The sequence below is a fragment of the Equus przewalskii genome, chromosome 1 (assembly GCF_037783145.1).
Source record: "Equus przewalskii isolate Varuska chromosome 1, EquPr2, whole genome shotgun sequence".
Taxonomy (NCBI): Eukaryota; Metazoa; Chordata; class Mammalia; order Perissodactyla; family Equidae; genus Equus; species Equus przewalskii.
The window spans coordinates 178830702-178846896 of NC_091831.1; the positions used below are offsets into that span (position 1 = coordinate 178830702).

The following is a 16195-nucleotide window of genomic DNA, read 5'->3' on the forward strand; positions in this document are numbered from 1 at the left end:
TGTTGGGTGTCTCCAGGTCTTTTATTTGGTCTCTCGGCAACCTATCCTACACTGCCCACCCAGATGGGCATGTGGTGGAACAGCCACTAAACAGTATATAAATGGACCGTCAGCAAAAGGTTATACAGAAAAATAATACAGAACAATCAATTTCAGTGTCTTTCAGCCTTCCACAGCTGAAATACACCTGAAGGATGCAGCACACTACCATCAACTGCATTTACTTCCCTACTCTGATAAAAACTACATGTGAGGAGAGAGGCATACGGAACAGGGGTGAGGAGGCAGCAACAAGCCTTTCAGCTTGACAAGCCCTCTGACTGATATTGGCTCCTCTGTCAGATAGTCATTGCTGAAATATTTGATAAAAATTAAAGCGTATGCTTGTTCCTTATCCACGGTGAATGATGCTTAGTGAGTTTGAAAAGGAAGTTATCAGGGATACTCATTTATACAATTTCTTAATAAAGTGGTAGTCATTTTTAAACCAAACTTTATTTTGTGACTTTTTCCAGCTCCACGTATCATGAAATGTAATTTATGAAGTTGCGTTGTTAATAATCCCAGTTCCACTACTTGCCAGCTGTGTGATCTTGGACAAGTGATTAATCTGTGCCTCAATTCCCACCTTTGCAAATACAGGAATAATAACGGTACCCACCTTTTAGACTGGCCAGGAAGATTGAGTTAATAAAGCACTACAATGGTTTCTGGAACTGTTATGTAGTAGGCACCATGTATGTATCACTATTTTTCATCTCATTCATTGTATAAGGAGCACTTGACTGATTGTAGAACGGCTGTGACAAACCCTGATTTCCAATGAATTTCACTAGACAAATAGCCAAAATTCTCCCTAGAGATTAGATAAATGGCAAACATTTGTTAAATAGAATTCTAAGAAGCGACTACCGTTATCATTCTTTTGATCAGTTTCATCAAAAGCAAGCAAGACAGTCTAATTCCAACTCATTATGTAACCTTTAAGGGCGACACCCTAACCCAGAAGTGTCCAGCTGAGCTGCCTTAATGGAGAAGTACGTTGCCTCATCCAAAAGGAACACCATGATCCTGGCTCACGTGATGAGGAGTTTCAGCTGGACTTCGGTTTCTTTTAAGAGGGAGTAGAGCTGTCCACTGAAACGTACTCTGCCTGGTCAAACATTAATGCTGTAAAAAGCAGTCATGAAAGCCAAAGGCAATTAAGACTCAGATCCCATGCCTGTCATTCTAAAAAGCAAGCACCAAAGGACAGTTTATTACAATTTTGCCGTTTGTTTTTAGGAGAACATGATAGGAATTCTGTATACGTAGTTTATGCTTCCCGATTTCGGTGCTTCTTACTGCTGACTACTGAAGCTGAGAGGTTCAATATTCACAAAAAGGAAATATTAATAACAACGACAGGTCTGCTAGTACTTTATCCAACTTCCATTCTCTCCACCTGCCTTAGTAACTGAATCCCAGTTTTAAGAAACACCAAATATGTATTATAAACATTTTATTTTAATTTAAAATATGTAAAGGCAGATTTACTCTCCTTTCCTTTGATGCAGAGCCAAAGTCCTTTCTTCGAATGTCTCCATTGATTGTAATCCTCCATTACATTTCTTGCATGAATCACACTCATAATTCATCTTTTAAAATTTCCAGCTTTACTTTCTCTAAAGAGGAAAGAAGACATTTGGGAGGCAATGAACGTACATCCTTTCACAGTTTGATGATTTTTTTCCAGGCTTTCACAATTGTTTCACTATGTCTAATTTGACAATATTTTTTAAAATAAAATTTGCCTTCATGGTATTCTTCTACAGTATGAACTTTATTTTCATAGAAACAACAACTTTATTCCTTCCCCACTTAAATATTATGAGTTTAGGTAATATGTAGTTAAATCACATAATTATATTGACATTTCAGGAATATACAAGTTTTGAAGCAAATATAACTGAATCTTGTCAGGCAAATAAAAGAGTCTCAACTAGGGGAAATAAAAGTGAACAACCATATTTGAGATGAGCCCCATAACTATGGTGATTCAGCACACCCATTCATCATCAGAATATTTGAGAGAAATAACAGAGAGTTTAGGTTTTGGGGGGGCTGTTTGTCTTTGCTGAGGAAGATTGTCGCTGAGCTAACATCCGTGCCAGTCTTCCTCCACTTTATATGTGGATCACCACCACAGCATGGCTGATGAGTGGTGTAGGAACATGCCCGGGATCTGAACCTGTGAACCCAGGCCGCTGAAGTGGAGCATGCTGAACTTAACCACTATACCATGGGGCAGGCCCCAGAGAGTTTAGTTTTATCTAGCAAGTGATTAAGTGGAGGTTAGATATGAGAGATTTCACCATAAAAGATATCCTATAGATTCTTTAAAATATTTACCACCCTCTTCAAAATCATAGAAAATATTTTTTTAATTTGTATTTCTTAAGCAGTCTATCTTATCTCTTTGATCTTGAGGTTTAAAGAAAAAAATATCCCTGAGACAAAATCTCACATCTTTATCTCTAGGAGGACATTCAGCTATTAGTCACTGCGGTGGGTTGAAGAGCATCCCCTAAAAACTCGTATGTTGAAGTTATAACCCCCAGAACCTCAGAATGTGACCTTATTTGGAAATGGAGTCATTGCAGATATAATTAGTTAAGATGAGATCATGCTGAAGCAAGATGAGCCCCTAATGCAATATGACTGATGTCCTTACAGAAAGGGAACTTGGAGACAGACACGCACACAGGGAGGACACCACGTGAACACGAAGGAAGACACGGAGGTGATGGGTCTACAAGACAAGGAATGCCAAAGGTTGCCAGCAAACCACCAGGGTCTAGGAGAGAGGCCTGGCCCAGATTCTCCCACACAGCCCCCAGAAGGAACCAACCCGCTGACGCCATAATCTCAGACTCCCAGCCTGCGGAGCTGTGAGACAACCAAGTTCTGTAGGTTAAGCCAACCAGTTTGAAGTACTTTGTTATGGCAGCCCAAGGAGGCTAATGTGGTCACTGTTCAGACCAATTTATCCTTAGGTCACAGTCGTGTTATGCTTAAATCTGATTCCATCTGGTTTCCATTTGTTTGTCCTTTTCATCCTTCATATTTGTCACATCTTCTCTTTAATGGGCAAAGTATCCTCTTGTCTTAACCATGTTTCCCCATGTGATATTCTTTCAAGTTCACTCACTACCTTGGCTTCTCTTCTCCTAACATATTCCTAAATATAGTCTGGTGCCTAAAACTGGAAATGGCATATGGTCTGGCTAATGCAAAGTAGAGCAAAGAATGAATCACCCTTGTTCCAGACACGATTCTTTCAAATGACACAGCCCAAGGTGGCAGTTTTGGCAGTCACATTAAACTGTTTACCCACATTAAATGAAAATCTTAGTTTCCACACATGCTTCTCCTAAGCCGTGCCTTCAGTATTTTGACCTTGTTGCAGCTGATTTTTTTTTTTTTTTGGTGAAAGGATAAAACTTTAATGTTTTTCTTTTCCTGTGAAACTTCACTCTGCTCTGTCACATCACTCTAGCATGTCGAGTTTGGCTTGGAATGTATTTCCTTCATCTAAGTCCCTAGTAACATTTCTGAAATGTACAGGGCAAGGAAAGATCCCTAAGACACATTACCAGAAACTTTCTCCAAGCCAACATTTATCTAAGTAGCAAAGTGGGATGCAGCTTGTCAATCAACACCAAGAAACATATCTGTACTAACACCTAGCCCATATCTCTTCACAAGTTTAGAGAAACTTTCGATTACTTTAATAAAACCCAGATAAGCTTTATATCTTCCCTTTCTCTGATCTACCAGCCTAACAATTCTGTCAAAAAAGGAAATGGAGCTAGTTCGGTATCACTTGTTCTTAGAGAAACCAGGCTGATTCTTAGTGATGCCTGCTAAGTAATGTAACACACTTCTTCCTTTCTTGAGAAATTGACTTCCAAATTTAGCTGAAATCATATCAGAATTCATTATGTGGCTTTCTCTTCATAAATCCAAATGAGCTGCAAAGTTTAACGTATTTAATATAATCATGATAAAATTAAATCTCAGTTCATTTTAGAAAGTGAGCCTGAAATTGCCTAAAGGATGGATAAAGAATGTTTCTCAATGAAAGATATGTTTCCAGCTTGCAGTCCTGCCATTGTTTCAGTCATGTAAAAGGAATCTACTAAACACACTTTTGAAAAAATGTGATTTCCCTCAGAATTGCATCAGTGACTTAGCACCCCAGTGCTGCTCTCCTACCAGGTATCTGGGGCACACGATCCTGGTCTCACTTCGAATCCTTCTTTCACACTGTGTCCTTAGAGTTATTTGGCTCACTCTCGCAGCTCCTTCTAGGACTGTGTTTAAAAGATCCCCTGCCTCCTCTCTAAAAAAGCACAATGCATCTCTTCCCACCCCTTTCCTTTATTTTCTTTATAGCACTTATCACTTGCCATTATTTTTCATATTTCCTTGTTGATTTATATATGTTCTGTCTCTTTTGCTAGAATATAAACTACACGGCATAGGAAATTTATCTCTTGCTTTCACAGCTATATACCCAAGGTTTAGAACAGTGCCTGGCACATGGTAAGTTCTCAACAAATATTTGTTGAATAATAAGTGAAAGAACGCACAGACATCCCAATGGTGTTGCTAAGTAAACACTTCACAACCAGAATACTAAGAAGAGAAGGTGGGACAGAAGAGATCATCAAAATCACCCAGTCACAATTGAAATAAAACCCTTCAAAACATGTTACAAAATTAATTAAATGTGAAACAGTTTAGTTAAAATTACATTCGTTATTTTAGATACATGCTAACTCTTAAAGAGACATAATCTATAAGTAAAATGACATAATTATTCAACACTGCTAAATATCACATAAATTGCTCACAAAATGCAGTCAAAATGTCTCTATGTTTGTAATTAATCTGCTTATTTTCCCATTTGTTATATAAGTTCCTTCTTTAATTCAAATACTAGAATAACACCTGATCTAGGAAACAGCGTGCTCTCAGCTGCCTAATCTCTTTGTCCAGCTTCTCTTTTATCTCTAATCTCCTATCTTCACCATGTTGGAATTCACTCCCGTACATATATCTTTATTGCCTATGCTATGAATCCTTATCTTTCTTTTTTTTTGAGGAGGATTAGCCCTGAGCTAACATCTGCTGCCAATCCTCCTCTTTTTGCTGAGGATGATTGGCCGTGAACTAACATCTGTGCCCATTTTCCTCTACTTTATACATGGGATGCCTGCCACAGCATGGCTTGCCAAGCGGTGCCACATCCTCACCCGGTATCTGAACCGGGAAACCCAGGCTGCCAAAGCAGAATGTGTGCACTCAACTGCTGTGCCACCTGCCTGCCCCAAATCATTAGCTTTTATAATCAGAAAGAGAAGTCATTTAAATTAGTAGTTATTCAAATAAGTGCCTTGTTTGGGTTTGATTTTAGTTTCCAATTTTTTTCTTGCATTATATTATTAGCATTGTGTTTAATATTTATTAGCAATACATAGTACTTTTGAATGATAGATACTTAATGGCGACTGCTCTCCCATCCACACTGCCTGAAAGTTCCACGGTTCATTTAAAGAAGAAAAAAATGTGATGTTATTAAAGATTTGCAAAAAACTACTAAAAAATTAGACTCCCCTCAATGAAGTTACTTTAAAGCAGTGTTGAAACTGAACCAACCAGCCAAATTAATGATTAAATAAGCAGTTGATAGATATATATAATATTTACTAATCAAATTATTCTAGTGTCAAATAAGCAACTAATACCTCATAATGTATATGCACTTTACAGTTTACAAAATACTCCATAGTTTCAACCCCAATATGAGTTACTACATCAGCAGGTGCCATTTTTAGCATCCAAATTTCTCCAGAATGCCTCCAGCCTTTGCATTAACAAAACAGTTCTTAAGACATCAATCCTTTAAAATCAGCTCTCCAAGTCAGGGAGAACCCTCATTCTTTGTCATTTGCATTTCGTGGAGAAGGGCGATGACAGAAAGGATATGTAGTGTGGAAGAAGAGATGCAACTGCCAAAAGGGGTCTTCTGCTCACTGAAATACAAGCCAACAGTCAAGAGACAGGGTGGTAGGAGAGAAAGAGTCTTTTTATTACAGCTTGCTAGCAAGGGGGAAGATGGCAGACTAGTGTCCTAAAGAACCATCTTAAAACTACAAAATGTTGAAGCAGTTCTATAGGGCAAATGGGCTGAAGAGGGGAGTCTCGGAGTGTTGACCATCTAGTGTTGCAGTCCTTGAGACCACAGAGCATCCCTTTCTCTTGTCACCAGTGACAGATACTAGCAGAGGACATTTTCCCGAAGGTCATTACATCCCTGGGAAAACTAAAACAACACAGTTATTGCCTTATCAGAATAGGGAGGTCTACGTACAAGCCAAGGCTACGACCATAGCAGGTGTGTACTCATCTCCGCTCCGTGCAAACTACAGCATTGCTGACAAGGAAAGGGGGGTGCCTTGTGGATCAGGGTCACTGATTGTCCTAACATGGTTCCCCTCTATAAGACAGTTTCCCTTATGTTAACCTCTGTTAACCATTGGCTGGATTTATCTTAGCTATTTAGGCGGCACTAACAGAGATGCGAGGTCCAGGGAATGTGAGGGTAACCAACTGATTGCAATGAGATCAAACTCTATCACCGCCCCCCTTCTAATCCCTTCTCTGCCCATCTTGACCGGGAACTTCAAAAAGATATTGGCTGATCCTTGCATTTCAGACCATTCTGTAGGAGGCCTAAAGGCCTCTAGTTGTTCACGGACCCTGCTTCAAAAGACAAGCTGATGGAACCATCTTGAATGGTGATTAGCTGAATTAGAACCAAAGAACATGTGAGGATATGAATATAAAAACGCCCTCACCCTCAGATTCCTTTGTAAACCAGGTCATAACTCTTTAAAACACAGTAAGAAATGAAGCTCACACTTTCTATCCTGCAGTAAGGAGTAAAGATGTGGGAGGGTTTATAGCTATTTATTTCCTTCAGAACATCATCTTGATTGATGCTAGCATATTAGCCCAGGTAAGCAAGTTTTAAAGTAAATAAAAAAATAATGGTTTTGCTATTGGCTGTTTTACTCAACCACAGCAGAAGAGAGAGGGAAAATGATTAGTATTGAAAAGCGCTGAGGAGAAAACATATTTACCCATCTATAAAGCCTATTTCAAGGTTTTCTTATTTAAAACAGCATTATTGATCAGGCTGTGCTAACTTTGCCTTTTGGCAACTTATTTAAAGGAGGACATTTCGGTTGCTGTGATCTAAAGTAATATTTACCACTGTTGTTTACATTTAACATATTGTAGTTATATTTAAAGTTACTTTATTTTGCCATGTTGAGAGTTTTTTCTCTTCATTTTGAACTGGTCAATTCTAAAAGCCCCTCACTTAAGCTGTCCAGAACAGACTATTCTTTTTGAAGAGTCTATTAAATAAATAACATAAGAGGAATAAAATAAGAGGCGTCCAAAGGGAGAGGTGGAAATAAACATTATAGAGGTTGGACAGATACCGCTCATGAAATAAAACTGCCGATCTTGATTTCGCGGCCTACTTAAAAGAACGACGTGCTTCCTATTTTATTGGTCTTTAAGATTCTAAGATACTCTAGCGGAAACTCAATCCAAATGATATTACAAAGTGAAAAAATAATAAAAAGAACTAGTAAAAGATTTGCCAAAGATGATAACACAATCTCTTGTTTCTCCTTTTGGAAGGAGGAAAGGTTTTTGGTTCATTTTAATCTGAGTCTGCCTGCTCTCAGTATGTAGTTCATTTGTTTGGAAATTGTATGGATTCTACGGATGTGTTTTCCTGATTGAGACTTTTCTTGATGGAAAGCGCAGTCATCGTGTTAGAAGGGTCCCCATGAGGAAACCGCAGTTATCTCCTTGCTCCCAGGTAGCATTCATTTTTTAGATTTCCTTAAAAGTTAGGTCAAATGTTTCCAGAAATAGATATTTCACCTTAGCAACAAACTCCCTTGCCTTCAGTGCTGCACAGGAGAAAAACACAGACTTTATAGTCAAAGAGATCTGAGTGACTGGAAGAAAAAAGCATTCAAAGAGGAGAGAACAGTGAATGGAGGGGTCCGTGGGAAGGAGTGAAAGTAGGGAAGTGGAAGGTGAGAAAGAGAGCACATGGACAAAGATGTATGTAATGTTATGAAAACAGAGTTTAATTTTAATATTTATTTTATATCCCATCTTTTTCCTGAAAGCTTTAATAGGACAAAAATATTTAGTATTATCAAGTGTTTAATTTTTTTTAGGAAAAAACAACCTATTGAAATCATTATTGACATTTCAAACAAGACTAGACTCCTATTTCATTCAGATCTAAAAATTTTTACAAAATCATTGTAAAGTGCACCTTTATAAAATATCTCCACTATTTTGCAACCCATTTGCACATGGGTAAAAAGGTGGCTTACCGTGGAGTTTCTTGTTGAAGGAGGGCAGGCCAAACCTTGAGGCCTTGTTAAGGTGTGGTTCTCAACTAAATTAGTTGCTGCAAGGTAACTTTTCAATCTCACACATTAGACATTATCTGCAAATCCAGTAAATTTTTACTATATTCTGAAAATTATCTCTCATAGAAATATGACAAGGAAACTGCATTTTATGAGGAAGACAAATTCTATGACATATTTTACCCACACTGAGGAAATTTTCGCTTTTCTCGAAGAGAAGGAATGAAAAATCCTTTTGCTTAAAATATCACCTGCAGTCATTCAACCTTGCAAACCTTTTCCTGGGTGAGATGTATTTATCCAGCTTTTCAGGGTATTGCATTGAGTTAGGATTAAGAGTTCTGCAGAGACTTCAATGACACAGAAAAGCGTGTTTCCTAACCCTACAGCAATCCTGCAGTGACATAGAGTCGTGCTGTTTGTGTGACCTTGAGAACGTAATTTCTACAGTTGGAGAAGCACTGGTTTTGTGTCCGGTGTGCTTAGCGCATAATAACAGGCTGTCATTCCCCTTCAGTAACTCTGCTGCCATGCCATTTCAGTTGTACAGAATGGATCCCCCATCCGGTAAAGACTGAGTGTGTGAGAGCACACGTGTGCATGGAGGCCATCTACAATGCACGTCTTTATAAAAAAGAAGACCAGAAACCTAGTAAAAAACCACCTAAACTGATTTCCTGAAGATACAGTAGGGCAGCCGACAATGCAGAAAAACCCTGTGCTTTAGCCTCTGTTGCAGCATATTAAATACATTTGAGGAGCTGACAAATGCCTTTCAGCCCCAATCAACAACCTGAGAAAGAGGCGTTGCTATTGACAACTGGAAACGTCAGGGTCCTGAGCTGCAGAAGCTGTCTTTTAAAGGGTTCCAGCTGTCATCTTCTTCACATCAGTGAAGCATATTAATCTGTTCCATATTGTTTGACAAAGCTGTGGGTAATTATCTTCTCATCTCCACAATGTTTTCATAAGAATCATTTAGGAAGTGGCAACGTTTAGGGGGAAACAATAGCTAAATTTTCTAATCGTGGGGGTAAAAGAGCAGACCTACTACAGAAAAAGCGCACATCCTTTCAGTTAGTGGTTTCTGAAATTTGAATAATCACCAAACATGTAATTCACATGTAATTTTACTGCCTTGTGCTGTAAACAACCTGAAAAACCATACTTGCCAGCCCTCGAGACTCACTTAGGTTATTATTATTACATTTTAACAATAGGAGGCATTTTTTAAAAATCTGTCATTATAGTGTCATAAAGGAAAGAACATAGGAACACCTAAAAGTACAAAGTACCTAATCTCAGAATGCAACACAGAATTTTAAGTGAAATAACTTCAGTTTCATGAAAAATCACTTGCATTATCCTCACATCACATCCTCCCTACATCACAGGCTGATGAAGGAAAATGCTTGTCATCCTCCACAGACTAGAGTTGGGAAAATACTGTTTTACATGTTACTTTAGAAAAAAGCAAAAAGATCTTTTAACATTTGGCGGAAATTAAGGTGAATAATTTCTGTAGCATGCAGTTTTGTCCCTGAAAGGGTGACTTACCTGCCACTGCCAAAATCAGTGCCAGATTTTGACACAAGCTGTGAAAGAGACATCTGTGTGACTGATGGCCTAGTGCACACGTTCATTTGGTGGCTGAGCGCTGATATGCTATCTGTGTGGTTAGCTTCAGACTCAGATATTTCTACTCAATTCCTGAATGAGACTCGGAAACAATGTAATTCGTATGGATTCCATCTCCTTGTCATCTTTAGACTCCATCCCCTCCTGGTCCACCCCATTGCCAAATGCTTCTCTTCGCAATTCCCAGGAAAGTCTCCTTCCACTGAGGAGGACCAGAAGAAACACAAAATGTGTGTCACTGGAGTAGAATGTTTGAGTGCCAGACAGACAGTGAGACATCATATTACGACCTGGATTTCTATGAAACGGTATTTACGCACAGATTTACCTGTAGACCGAAGCGCTGTGCTCCACCAGCAAAGTGAGTTCCTCTTCTTCATCCAGGAACTACCACCTTTCCAGACTCCACTGAGCAGGTCTTCTATGAAGATTTTCCCCACCTTTCCTCATCTTACCCCAAACAAAGAGTAAATTAAGTAAAGCCAAATAAGGTGAGGCCAGACATGAAATTAGGCCTCAAAATACATGTTGGTAACTCCTGAATGCTCTCCAGAAATGAGTTACAACTCTAGCTCTCTACTTGCTAGCAAATAACGCAAAGGCAGAAGCGCAATCAGTTATGATTCAGTGTTTATGTGCTTATAAACAAACTAGTTGCAATGGGGAACACTTCCATTGCTGGTACTGACATGAGAGAAATTTCTCCTGAGGGCCTTCATAAAGTGAAAACTGTGTGACATAGTGAAGAATCATTTACAACAGCCTCATAGTAAACACAGTGGGTTTCAAAGATCTGTTCCTTCCAACATCGCTCAGCACAAGCTTATGGCAAAATGACACTCCACAATTTAGTAGAAGCATTCCCATGAGGACCAGAACAATGTTCCAGAATTTCTGCTTGTCTAGCTTAGATGGGGTGGATTTAAGAGTAGCTAGATGAATGGACAGACTGCATATCCTTCAGACAATCTTTCATAAATATTTTCTCCCAGCTGAGCTTCTGATAAATGTTGAGTGGCAGTGAGTTGAACATTATATTGCCTGACAAGTAGCTGGAGCGCAGCTATTCTGTTTTTCTGGTTAAGAGCAAAGCCATATGTTTTAACAGCTCCTCAACCCAGAGGCCCGATTGACATTTTCTTGCGAAAGTTGACGAGTCTGACAAGAACAAATGTTTAAGAAAGCCACTTCATCTGCACATGGAGATAAACAGGAAGTACCCATGGGTAGGGTCAAGATTCTTTTCAAAAATTTATTACTCTCCTGCTCAGAAATAAGGAGATAACCCAAATGCCAAAGATCAGTGCCACATGATAAGAGCATAACGATTTAGGCTAGATTAATTTTAACCTTTTAACAAAATACCATGCCCAGTTGTAGGAACCAAATTTTGTTCCACCCTGCTACCACCACCTGACTCCAAGGATATTTCATTTCAATGTATTTCAAAGGAACAGTGCTACTCAAAACCAAGGATATCTTTTGTCCATACTGCTAATGGGCAGCATATTCATTGTGACAAGGAAATTAAAGCCCAAAAATATGGCTTTTTTTTTCTTATACATGCTTGCTTTGTAAAAGACTGGAAAGTAGAGATAGGGTTGGATGTTACCCTTCTGGGAAAAAGTCCCACCATTCCTCTCTGGTCTCCTTCCTTCTAACTCTTTCTTCCCTAAACATGAGGCATGAGGGTCTGAGAGTGCTGGTTGGTACTGCTGCTTCCATAAAAATCCTGGGATAAGCAGGTTATGCTGGCCCTTCTCTCCCTCGAAGGAGAAAGTGATTGGCTCTTCCTAATGTCACTAAAATGGTCCATTGGTCCAGCCTGTGTCATCTAAGTCCCATCCAGGGTCATGGAACAAGAGCCTTTACTGTGGACTCTCTACATATCAATTACCACAGAGGCCTTGAAGGGGCACTGGTCAAAGGCAATCTATATAGATATATATGGCAAAATACAATCATAATAAGGTATGATAGTGGTCAATCGCAGAATAACAGTGCTTGGACTAGTTGCTCCTTGGAAAAAAACAAGTTTGAAATTAATGTATCAAGAAAGTAATTAGCAAATATTTTAAATAGATAATCTAAAAATAATTTAATTGTCTATAATTTGAGGGCAGCAGAGTTGTCCTTAATAAAAATAGAGGGATAGAAAAGAAACTAAATCTCATTGGATGGGTTCTTCCCAGAGAGTTGATAAAGTTACTCTAATTGTCAAGATGATTAGGGTCCATGAAAGCTGGGGACAGAAAAACCCACACCCCACTGAGGTGGTATTAGCCTGATTTTTTAATTACTTACACAATATGAAGAAGTATTATCAAGACTCGACCAGAAAGGAATCTTGGATCTATAAATTTGGGGCAGTTTAATTTGGTTGGAAAAGCTGACGGGCAGGGGAGAGTTCCTCATTTTTTACAAATAACATAATTTTAGAATCCCTCCCATAAACTCATAAATTTAAAGGCCATTTTTCTAGAATTTGTCGTCAATACCATTTCTGATAACTAAACTCAAGGTCTTATCACATGAATTTATTATACCCAAATATTAGAAGAAAAGAAGAATTTATAATTAAGGAGGGAGGGCAGAAGATGTGTATACATACAGAACCTAATATTTCTGGGAAGATACACAGGAAAATGGTGCCAATAAGGGGACTTCAGACTAATGATTTTTTTTAGTGATACTTAGTATTAATATACATATCTATTATCTCTACTTTTAAAGATTTTATAGTGAGATTTAAATTCGAGTTTAAAAATAATTTTGATTCCCTTTTTAATTTTAATTTCACATATCACCACACTAATCAACTCAGGGTTTGGTGGTTTTTTGTGCACTGTTATTGTTTGTGTTTATTTTATCTTGGTATACAATAGTTATCAATCTAGAGATTAGGAAGCCAAATTCCAAATTTCCTAGGATAAAGGATGTCATGTATAAACATGTGGTATGAGAGTTTTTCTCTCACCAGAACTAAAAATACTCTAAAATTGTATGTCAACTAAATATCAGTACATGATCAGTCAGAGGTCAGATTTGTATAAATCCACAAAGAAGCATAGTGTTGGAACAATTCATCTCAGTTCATCAACTTTGTTTCTCCTAATGCTCTTCAGGAAGAATTTTACCTTTTTTAAAAATCATGATAAGAAAAGACCTAAATATAGAGTGGTTAGTGAAAGTAATCAACATAGACTAGCTTCAGAGATTAACCCTGGCGGTAGAGTGGTGTGGTTGGAGGTAGGGAGATGAAGAAGGAAGGGTGCCTCCCAAGGGGACTTCTGCTTGATCATGACCACTTGGAGGTGTTTTTTATTAGATATATTCTTGTATTATTTGTATAATTGAGAGCAAATAAAATGAATATGCCTATATTAGACGAACATATACAGATAAATGTAAGAAGGAAGAGAAAGGGAGAAAAAGTATGAACATATACATCAGGCTGAATACCCAAGATGAAAGAATCAGGCAGAATTCCTAACTAGAATTAAGTGCTGATGTTACATCAAATTGTGGTGAAAACTATAACCCTGTTATATATTATAGATTATACATCTGTCCACATAGATAAGTAGAATATGAAAGACAGTCTAATTATGGTCACTTTCCTCAAATAACCTCTCTGCACAGGTGTTCAGCTTCCTTTACTTTCTCCTCCGAGCTCCTTAATTACCTCCCCTGCTTTAATCTCTCCCCTAACCCAAGGGATCTTTTTTAAATCTCCTTTTTCACTATCCCTGATGACTCATCACTCTACAGCCACCTGGACCTCCCTTTTCTAGTTCTTTCTCACTGACTCACAGTTTATGTGTCTCTCCAATATTAATGAATATAAAGGAAAGGAGCCCTAGGACAAAGCACCTGGTGTGGCTGGTGGGCCATGCAGGGGATGAGGAGGTAGCTTCTGGAAATTGATTTGGTTAGAAAAGGCTCCAGGTTTTGAAGGTCTTTTTCATGTGGACATCTTTTCTCTCCCAGAACGTTTATTAGAGGCTTTATAGTTGCCTTTTAACTAAGAACTAAATCCAATATGCCTTTTGGTGTCAGGACCAGTATCCTCTGGTTTAAAAACTAAATCATTTTCTCTTTTGTTTACATATATTAAATCCTGCTTCTAAATCTTATTCTAAACTCTTAATTAGTCAGATTCAGAGGTATTAACTTTAAAGGACAGTTTCTTGCCCATTTAGAGAACCTTTTGAGGATTACTTTAATTGACCAAAACCTATAGCTATAATGAAATAAAGACAGATCTTCTTGCTTTTTCCTCTGGGATAGATTAAAATGTTCTATAGATTTATTAAGGACACACTGAATCCAGAATATTCATGAATATAATATCCTCTGCTGAAATCATCCAGCTCCATGCAATTCAAACGAAACATTCTGGTAATAAAACATCTAATATTTACTAAGTACTTAATACATGCCAGGCACCGGGCCATAGGGCAGTGGGGCAGGATTGCCACAAAGCCAATTCTAACTACAAGAACTGTTCCAAATGGATTTGAGGTAAAGTCAGCAGGGGGCATTTCTAAACCTCGCTAGATTGGAAGAGAACATGAATGCCAGGATTTGCCCTCCTGTTGGTTCAGCCCCTCTAGCTGACACAAATACTCCATTAGCTAGTCTCCCTCTTTCACCTCGTTTGTAATCATTCCTCTTTAACATAGATTGTGTTGAGCTTCTAAAAGATTACAAAAATACATTAGTATCTACTTCTAGATGTTTTCCCCTATCTATTAACGTTAATATAGTTTATATATCTTTCAAACTTTCATTAAATCCCTTTAGGACCAAAGAAGGGTGTAAATGAATTAACTGTTTTTGGTTTGCAATCTCTCCAAACACTGTCATTATCTAGGTCTTGCTTTTCTTTCTCAGCACTTACTATATCTAAAAGTTTTGGGTGCTCTTAGTTGTGTAGAATTAGAGAAAATAGAATTAATAGTAGAAGAATAAAAGAAACCAAACTGAGCAGAGTCTCCTAATGAATGAGGGTATAAAACCCTGGACACAAATCGCTAGTCTCAATTCCTTCCTAGCCACTGGAACTCTGTTTCAAAAGGGTAGTGTTTGGTCGCAACTGGAGTTTGGCAGCTTAAAATTTCCTCATCCCAGATGTTGTAAATCTACATAGGAACCCTCTTTCAGAAAGCATTTCAGTGAAATTGAATGGACATTAAATTTCAAATATGATAGCATGAATCTCTACTTTTTTTATTGGCACAGCTGTCTAGCAAATGGAAGATTCCACAGTAGAAAAAAAAACTGTTTTTCAAATCTATTACGGAAAAAACCATCAATGTCAGTTATGGTCCAGAAAATCCAATTTAGGATTTGTCTGAGAGGAACATACCTGCTCCTCCTCCGAAAAGGAGGGACCCCATGCTGTAATCTGTGATGCACGACAATGGCTGAAGCAGGAATGCACATGAATAATGCACGGATGTGCATGCTGCCACTGCAGGAAAATCTCTTAACAGAAAGGGGACACAAGGTTATCTACAGGCTGTTAGGCAGGTCTATTTTTAGCCGAGTAACTCTTGGTCTGCCCACACTAGGAAATTACAGACTTGATGTTAATTACAGCTATAGAAGTGGTACCTAAAAAATTAATTTTTATGCTGTGCAAACAGTAAGGTAGATAAACCAGGGAGAAACTGCCACTGATATAGACAAGTAGTTCCTCTGGAGTCCAATGAGACCATCTGTGTCTTTTCCTGAGATTTTTCCTTTGGTTATATTTGAGCTGCAACATCCACTAGTGGCAAACGTTCTTATTTCAAAAGCGAACACCAGGGAAGAACAAAATAAAGTATTTTTTCCTTGTGACTGTCCTTATTAGTATGTACGTGCAAATGCATCAAACTAATGAGGCAGTATCATTATGTGGAACAGCTGTATTGAGTATTCTGGAAGTTTCAGTACATTGGAAGGATAAAACAAAAAAAAGCTATTAGTTAAACACAAGTAGTCATAAAGTAATAATGAAGACAGTCAGGCAATATGTTGACTTCACTAGTAAC

The 16195-nt window shown here is 38.2% G+C and overlaps 1 long non-coding RNA gene across 1 annotated transcript; it reads right to left on the reverse strand.

The window, feature by feature from the left end:
• Positions 1-1486: 1486 nt before the first annotated feature.
• On the reverse strand, positions 1487-15644 carry LOC139084832 (uncharacterized). Its single transcript, XR_011542624.1, has 4 exons — positions 15526-15644; positions 10483-10604; positions 10074-10356; positions 1487-1664 (listed from the first exon to the last, which is right to left on the reverse strand). It is a non-coding gene; the product is annotated as an uncharacterized lncRNA (long non-coding RNA).
• Between the last annotated feature and the right edge of the window lie 551 nt (positions 15645-16195).